The following is an 8166-nucleotide window of genomic DNA, read 5'->3' on the forward strand; positions in this document are numbered from 1 at the left end:
GTTAAATCTTAGGAAAATCTTCAGGTTCATTTGCTGTGATGCTAAAAATTTAATGGAATGTTGTTTAATTAAATGAGCTGTCTGCTGGAGGTGGGAAATTTGGAGATTATATAGAATGTTATGAAACTTATTTTTGTTTATTTGTTTAACATTTTAATCTTATTTTTACTTGAGAATCTTGCCAGTATTGGTCTCAATACATTACCCTTTCATGTAATTAACCCTATCTTTGGTTCAATGGGTAAGACAATATTGGCTTTTTAAATGCAACATTTCCCAAACATTAGTCTTCTGTGTACCAATTGCCTGAATTTTGGCATATTGTATACTACTGTACAATCTTTTACTGAATATTTTTCTTTTTTTCTCTCTTTTTTTTTTTTTTTCCACGGTACGTGGGCCTCTCACTGTTGTGGCCTCTCCCGCTGCAGAGCACAGGCTCCGGACGAGCAGGCTCAGTGGCTATGGCTCACGGGCCCAGCCGCTCCACGGCATGTGGGATCTTCCCGGACCGGGGCACGAACCCGTGTCCCCTGCATCGGCAGGCGGACTCTCAACCACTGCGCCACCAGGGAAGCCCTGAATATTTTTCTTGAGATAACGTACTTGTTTGAATTCAAATATATTTTAAGTAATATTTATGTCATTTAATCCCCTTTTCCCCTAATATTGGTAAATGCATACAATTTAAAACTTTATTGCATAACTTCTAAAATTATCTCGTGGCCCACAGTTCGGAAAAGCTGTTCTGTCGTATTTCACTATAAATCTCGGGGAGAGGCTTCCGCTGCCATGGAGGTGTTCCTCATGATCCGTTGCCACAAGACCACCATCTTCACGGATGTCAAGGAGCAGAGCAACGTGATCGAGTTCAAGTGGCTGCTGGAAGAGTAGCAGCTGTACAAGGACGACCAACTTCTGGACGACGGGAGGACATTGGGTGAGTGTAGCTTCACCAGCCGGAGAGCAAGGCCTCAGGCCGCAGCCACTGTGGAGCTAGCCTTCCAGGCAGATGAAGCATTTGAAGCCCTGTGCATTGAGCCTTTCTCCAGCCCACCTGAGCTGCCTGCTCTGTGTGATGAAGCCGCAGGACTCAAGAAGCAGCACCAATCAACAAGCTGTGTAGTTGGAGAACCTTCCCCCACTCCTGTTCCCCCCATCTCCCTCCAATAAAAGCGATTTGGGTGTTAAAAAAAAAAAAAAATATATATATATATATATATATATATAATTTCCTTCTTCTTTCATAAAAGAATCTAACTTTCAGTGTTATTTTCTGATAGTCTCCTAGCAGTTTTAAAAATTTGTATTGTGAATTTTTAAAAAAAACTAAAAAATAATCTGCATTGTGTATATTATGTTTTAAATATGTTATGCTCTTCTCCTATTACTATAAAAATCCATTTAATTTAAACAAGTATAGAGAAATCACAGGCATTATTTATAAAAATTAAAAGATTAGGTTTTTTCTTTGATACATTTCTAATAGAGATGCTACTGAACTTACTTTACTAAGGGGGTAAACATAGTTAATAACACGTAAAATATTTAAAATATTCTGTTCTATTGATACTAGTTATTGCCTGAATATTATGCACTCCTACTGTTTTATATAACATTTTCAGAAGTCACCCTAAGTCAAACATAAATTCTAAATTAGATATTGATTCATATGAACTCGTATTTTGATCTGATTATTTACTTTGGGTACTACATTGGGTACCTCTGAAAACACTTCTACTTCGAAATTATTGAGGAAAAATAGTCTTTAGCAACAAATAAATAGAGATTTACAAAACTTTGACCATTATGAAAACCTGCTGCATTTATCCTCAGCTGGATTCATTGCCATTTATTAGTTTTGTTTATGATCTTTCAGCCAGTTCCCAATCCATGTGACTCTGTTCTCATCCAAAACAATTATAATTATTTGCAACTAAAAGTTAATGATCCACTGTTTCAAATGCTTCACTGAAGCCCAAATACATGACATCAGTTCCATCCTCTTCATCCAATTAGTTTTGCAACTCTATCAAACAGGCTTATCATCATGGTCTGGCATGATTTGTTCATTATGGACCTTGGTGCTTAAGGTTCAAAACTCCATGTCTTCTAACTGCTTACAGATTTTCCTTCAATATTTTCTTCCTTACTTCACTCCATATTGATCTATTGCTTGGTTGTGCGTAAACATTTGTTTTACTCGGACATGTTTACAAAGAAGAAAAACTGAAGGAAAGTAACGTGTAGAATCACTTTAATTGCTCTTTGCAAACTACATAGCATTTAAGTGAGGTGCTTTGGGAGCTTTGGTCTTTTTTATATTTCCTTAATTTTACATAAAATCCTTTTCATGAGAATTACTAAGGAGTTCTGCATTATTAATTTGTGGGTACTTGCATTTTCAAAAGACTATGAAACTAGGCTAATTAGAGAAGAGTGTTTTGGCTCAGAGGGTTCACACAATAAAGCAATAGGTTCCGTCATGACTTAAATAGAAAATGAGCTAATTGTAGGGTAGAGTGGAGTAAAGAAGAGCTAAGAATGTCTATATGAGGGATAAGATTAATTCATAATTTATAATATATAATTACAAATGTTTGAATTTTTATAAATATTTGAATGGCTGTAATATAAAACTAGGTGTAAAAGTAAAAACAACTTTAAGATTTCTTGGTACACCAACAGCCCATTCATGACAATTATGGGTAAAATCTGCAATAAGCAATAGTTTAATGACATCAATTACCAATTGTATTGGCTCCAATTTCTATGATAGTTAAATTGTTTCATTATACGTGAATAATCCTCGAAAAGATTTGTTCCTTTAATGTAGAAAAGTTTGTTCCTTTAATGTTCTTCCTAGAAAGCTGTTGACATTTGCTGATTGTATAGCAAATGTCTTTTTCTTTAAAAAAAAAAAAAAAATTCACAATATAGCAACTGTTTTAACCTTCGAAATTACTAAAGTCTGAGAAATTGGAGATTTCCATATTACATTTCCTTTCTGTTCAGGGTAATTAAAAAACATGTTTACGAAAAGTTATAATTTTTTTTTTTTTTTTTTTTTTGCGGTACAGCGGCCTCTCACTGTTGTGGCCTCTCCCGTTGCGGAGCACAGGCTCCGGACGCGCAGGCTCAGCGGCCATGGCTCACGGGCCCAGCCGCTCCGCGGCATGTGGGATCTTCCCGGACCGGGGCACGAACCCGTGTCCCCTGCATCGGCAGGTGGACTCTCAACCACTGCGCCACCAGGGAAGTCCCCAGCTCTTATTTTTTAAGTCTGATTAATATCTGATCAAATTCTAGGCTAGGGCTCGGCCACTAAAGGGCTTGGCAGTTTGAAATTTAAGCAGGCATGTAAAATGGTCCTCTTGATTGCTCACGGGGGCAGGAGCTGTGTGTTCACAGACAATCAAAGAAAAGGGAAAACATTTCATTTTTTTCCAATCAAATTGCTAATTTCTGGAAAATTTTGTGAAATTATAAATGAGAAACTGTAATAAACTTTTGTGAATTTAAGCACACATGATTTAAAGGCTAACTTTCCTGTGATATTGGAATAATGTAGAAGAAATTGAAAATAATGTTTTTAATAGAAAAATTATTTGTAACACTTTCTATTTGAAGAGTTGGATCCCCTTCAAATTTGCTTACTGATGATGTGTTTGTTTATTCCTTAAATAAGAAACACATACCAAATCTCAAAATTTTAATCCTTATTTTCAACGTTTAATGATGAAAATTCTTTTTACTTGTTAAAGGATCTTCTAATTATTCTGATAAAGACACTTAATGATTAAGTATTTCCCACTGAAAGTATGAGTTTTTTATGTTGTAGTCACATGAATGAGCACATCATATTAGCTACACGACAATACAATAAAAAAAAATGACAATGACAATCACTTGGGTAACACATTAGATCCTAATGCAGGTAAAATGGCCCTTCCCTGCCTTGTTCACCTCAATTTCATATACCTAGAAGCACTCAATCAATGTATCAATGTTTGTTCACTGAATACATTAAACTCAGACAGTTTAAATTTTTACACTTTTTCCACTTAGAAGAAAATCTACATTTGCATTTAAATAATAGAAACTCTAGATTCACAGAAACAAAACACTCGCTGAATTAAGATATAAGTATGATTTAAATTCACTAGAAAAAACTTTAAATGGTTCCATATGGAAACTGAAAAGGCTAATATTAAAATAATGTTCTATCTCTTCTACTTCAAAGCACTTTTTATTATTTTAATTTAAATATTTATTTATATATAATTTATCTCAGGAAATATCCTCTGTTGGTTCAGTGATGACAGGGGAAATATCTAATTTGTTTTGTACAGAGTCCTTGGTTTCTAGAATAATACTCGATTTGAGACATAGAAAACCCTTAGTAAGTGTTTGCTGAATAAATTCATGCAACAGCCAGCTTTCAAGCAGAGAAGCAGAAACAGGAGATCTGTTTTAAGAGATTTGTTGCAAGGAATTGGCTTATGCAGTTGTGGGGACTGGCTGGGCACCTCCAAAATCCACGGGGCTATCGGGAAAGGCAGGCTGGAACTTTTGGTCAGGGTCAAATACTACTGTCCATAGGCAGAGTTTCTTTTTCATCAGGGAAGCGTCAGCTCTGCTCTTCAGGCATTTCAACTGATTGAATCAGACCCACTCAGGTTATGTAGGATAATTTCTCTTACCTAAATGCAACTAACTGATTATGGATCTTAATCACATCTAGAAAATAACCTTCATAGAAACATCGAGGTTAGTTTTAGCTAGCTAGCCAAGCTGACACAGCAAGAAGTCTTGCATAATTGGACTAGGCATTACCTTTTTTGGTAGTAGATAATCCATCCCTGAGAGTTAAAAAAAAAAAAAAAAGTGGATTGTCCATCTTACAGGTACTATTTATTTGGCACTTATCACATGGTCTTAAGTTCATTTGTATTAAGCTTTTCATGTATATTGTCATTTGCAATAATTTTAAGAATCCTGCTTTTTGTCCTCATTCTACAGAGGAGAAAATTGAGGTTAAAAAATGATTTAAAAATTTTCAAAGTTAACCAGCTGATGAGGGTTGAACACTAAAATATACTACTGCCAAAGCCCTAACTCTTAAAAAGTATTATCTGAGTATGGCATTATTAAACAAAAACATGGCATATAGAGAAAGGGAAAAAAATGTTCAAGTGTGTCATTTTAGTAAAGAATTTCAATCTCACTGCAATACACTTGTTCCTACCTCCTGCTCTCCATTGATGTGTTCATTTATGTCACTCCTCAACATTTCTGAGAAAGTGCTGAAAGGGAATATAGGATGCTTGAGATACTGATTATAAAGATATTTATTATCATTTGTGTCTTATTACAACAGATATTTGGAAAGCCACTAAAATGCTTTTTGAGACGATGACAACAGTAGGAAAACCAAACTTTTCTTATGTGCAAAGCTTATGCTAAAATTATTATTGATTTTTATCTAACTTTATTCAATGTCTGGGTCTAGTTTTTAGAAATGTTCATAACTGAAAAGTAGGAACAAGATTTTAGCATGTAATAAATTATTTCTCCATGCCAATTTTTTATTCTACTTTCTCTTATGCTACTTGACTGCTTAGTTTTCTCATGTACGTAGCTAAGCCCCTAGCTACCATTATGTACAAATCTTAAATATAGTCTGGTCTTCTAAATCATATAGAAATAATCAAAAGAGATCAAAATGAATTTACCTATATATAATCAAATGGGATTCTTATTTATTACAAATTTTAGTAACTATTATGCAGCCTAAATTTACAAGAGTTGGGGCTTTGATAGTGAATTTGATTTGTGAAATTCATAATGAATCTCAACCTGTTCGTTATTTTGCAAACCTAAAATTTATAATATCTTAAGAAATAACGTTAGTAATCCATTTTAGCTTTTTCATGACAAAAACGAGCCCTTTTTTATGATATTAAACATAATTAAACATAATTTTCTTTTATTTAATGTTAGTGCTACAATGCTAGCTGTAAGTTCTGTGACTGTCCAAAAGATAGAAATGGAAGAGAACTGTAGAAAAGTCCAAATACAGTACAAAAAGAAGAAAGTCTTCCCAAAAGAAAGAAAAATGAAAACAGATGCAGTGTCATCCTCCATTATGTTAGCTCGTGCACGGTTCTTGCTGAAGAACAGACATTCAGTCTGCTTTGAATTATTTGTCACTTGGCTTCTTTATATTTCCATGCCTTATTTTGCATTTTATTCACTATTCATTGTGTTACACAGTCTACATTGTACAAAAATAATGTTAATATATATTCTTACCAAGGACTGAGCTATGCACAGCCAAGTTTAGGACCATCACAAACCTTGATGTTTTAGACTTTGCAACCAAACTTGATTGTTTTGGGGTCTGAGTTCACTTGCTCTTGGCCCATCTGAATGTAAAAGTCCAATGAATTTGACTTTAAAAGGCTTATAAAATATTCAAAAAGCTTCTTGCACATTAGATAGCTCTTAAGATAGAACATTTTGATGAGTTTAGTGTAAATGAATCAGAAGCATATGGATTAAATTTACCTTAACATACTCCTGGGTTTAAGAATTAAGAGAAAATGTGCTTGGCAAAACACATTTTGGGTTTTGCCTAACCCAGAACATTGGAAAAGTAGTTCAAGATGTTTGATGAACCCAAAACACGGCTGGGTTCACCCATCCCTAATCCCCTGTGATAATAGCAAAGGACAGGCAGAGGCAGATTTTAGGTGCGTAAATCTAGTTCAGGTTTCTATCATGGTCGTCCCAAACTATTGGATAACTCGAGAATGCCTTACCTTGTCTAAATCAAATTTGTGCTATGTGCTTTAAACAACCTCTGTTTAAGGACTGTAGAATGTGTGTTTTATATGAAGGGTGTGGTTCTACATAATTATAGCAGCTTCTGTGTACCCACTCAACAAAAAAGAGAAATTATAAGGTTTATGCTTACCTAAAGCGTATCAAGAGATGCAGAGACTTCAGTATTAATCTCAATGACTATTCATTTGAATTGAATAAGAAATTTATCAATTATTTCTACCTCTAAAATTAATAAAAATGTGCTAAAGAAGACTATGGACTTCAAAAAGAAGCAACAGGTACTATAGTCAATATTGTGACATTTTATTTCCTTTTTCCAACTTGATTTTATTCCTACACAAGAAATGAGCAGCATATATGAGCAAGTCATTAAATTATCTGAGTATAACTTTATACCAAAAGCAACCATTCATTTCTGATTTAGGGAACTGACTGAATTGCTTTACAGTTGAATTTATGACTAAACCTTTGTGAGGAAACAAATGTGGGAAAAAAAAAGTTATTTATCTTCCATCGTCCTTCTTCTCTTCCAATAAACAAATAGCCAGGGAGAGACACAGATCACTGACCCACATTAATGCATATAAACAAATTCCTATGAATTGATGGCTCAGAGAATTTCAAATTACAGCATAAAATATTCATATTGTAATATCAAGTTCATCATGTAGGAATCCTGATGACCTCAATTAAGGTAGCGTGTTAAAGATAACATCTAAAGTATAATCTAAATGTGAGTTTTTGTAACAAGTAATATATAAATGTAAGATATATTCTAGAATCCTAAATTAGTAAATACAAGTGATATTTTATCATACAAGTTGCAGGATTAAAAAGTGCTTTTCACAAAAAGAAAAATTATTATATTATGCAGTAATGATAGGCTATTTTCTGCAACATGATAAGAAATTACTAAGAAGATATAAAGGTCTGTTTTTACATATCTTTATACAAAAAGGCTATACTTTAAAAACATGCTCTGTTTGTTTACCTACTCAAATAATAGATTACAAATAAGTAATTTTTATTTTTAAACAAAGAACTGGAAGGTAATTGATTCATAAAGTATTTATATAAAAATGTGTGAACATGGAGAATTTATTTTTAATAACAAAAAATAGAACTACAACACTTTAAATAATTAGTTTTCCATCAGCCCTAACTTTCTGGAACTGGGAAACTAAAACATAGTTTTATCATGCTAAAGGAATGTCATCAATCTGCACTGAAGACCTATACTTTAATTCTAGGCCCCAATTCATAGCCTTTGGATTCTTATTTACTATACAATTAACTTGATTATTCCACAAATATTTA

General features: G+C 33.7%; 1 pseudogene across 1 annotated transcript; it reads left to right on the forward strand.

Annotated features, from left to right (window-relative positions):
* Positions 1-792: 792 nt before the first annotated feature.
* Positions 793-1126, forward strand: LOC309959236 (elongin-B-like; annotated as a pseudogene). The gene has a single exon. The product of its transcript is annotated as an elongin-B-like (transcript).
* The last annotated feature ends 7040 nt before the right edge of the window (positions 1127-8166 follow it).

This window comes from Leucopleurus acutus (assembly GCF_964270905.1).
Source record: "Leucopleurus acutus genome assembly, chromosome: 3".
In the NCBI taxonomy this organism is placed as follows: Eukaryota; Metazoa; Chordata; class Mammalia; order Artiodactyla; family Delphinidae; genus Leucopleurus; species Leucopleurus acutus.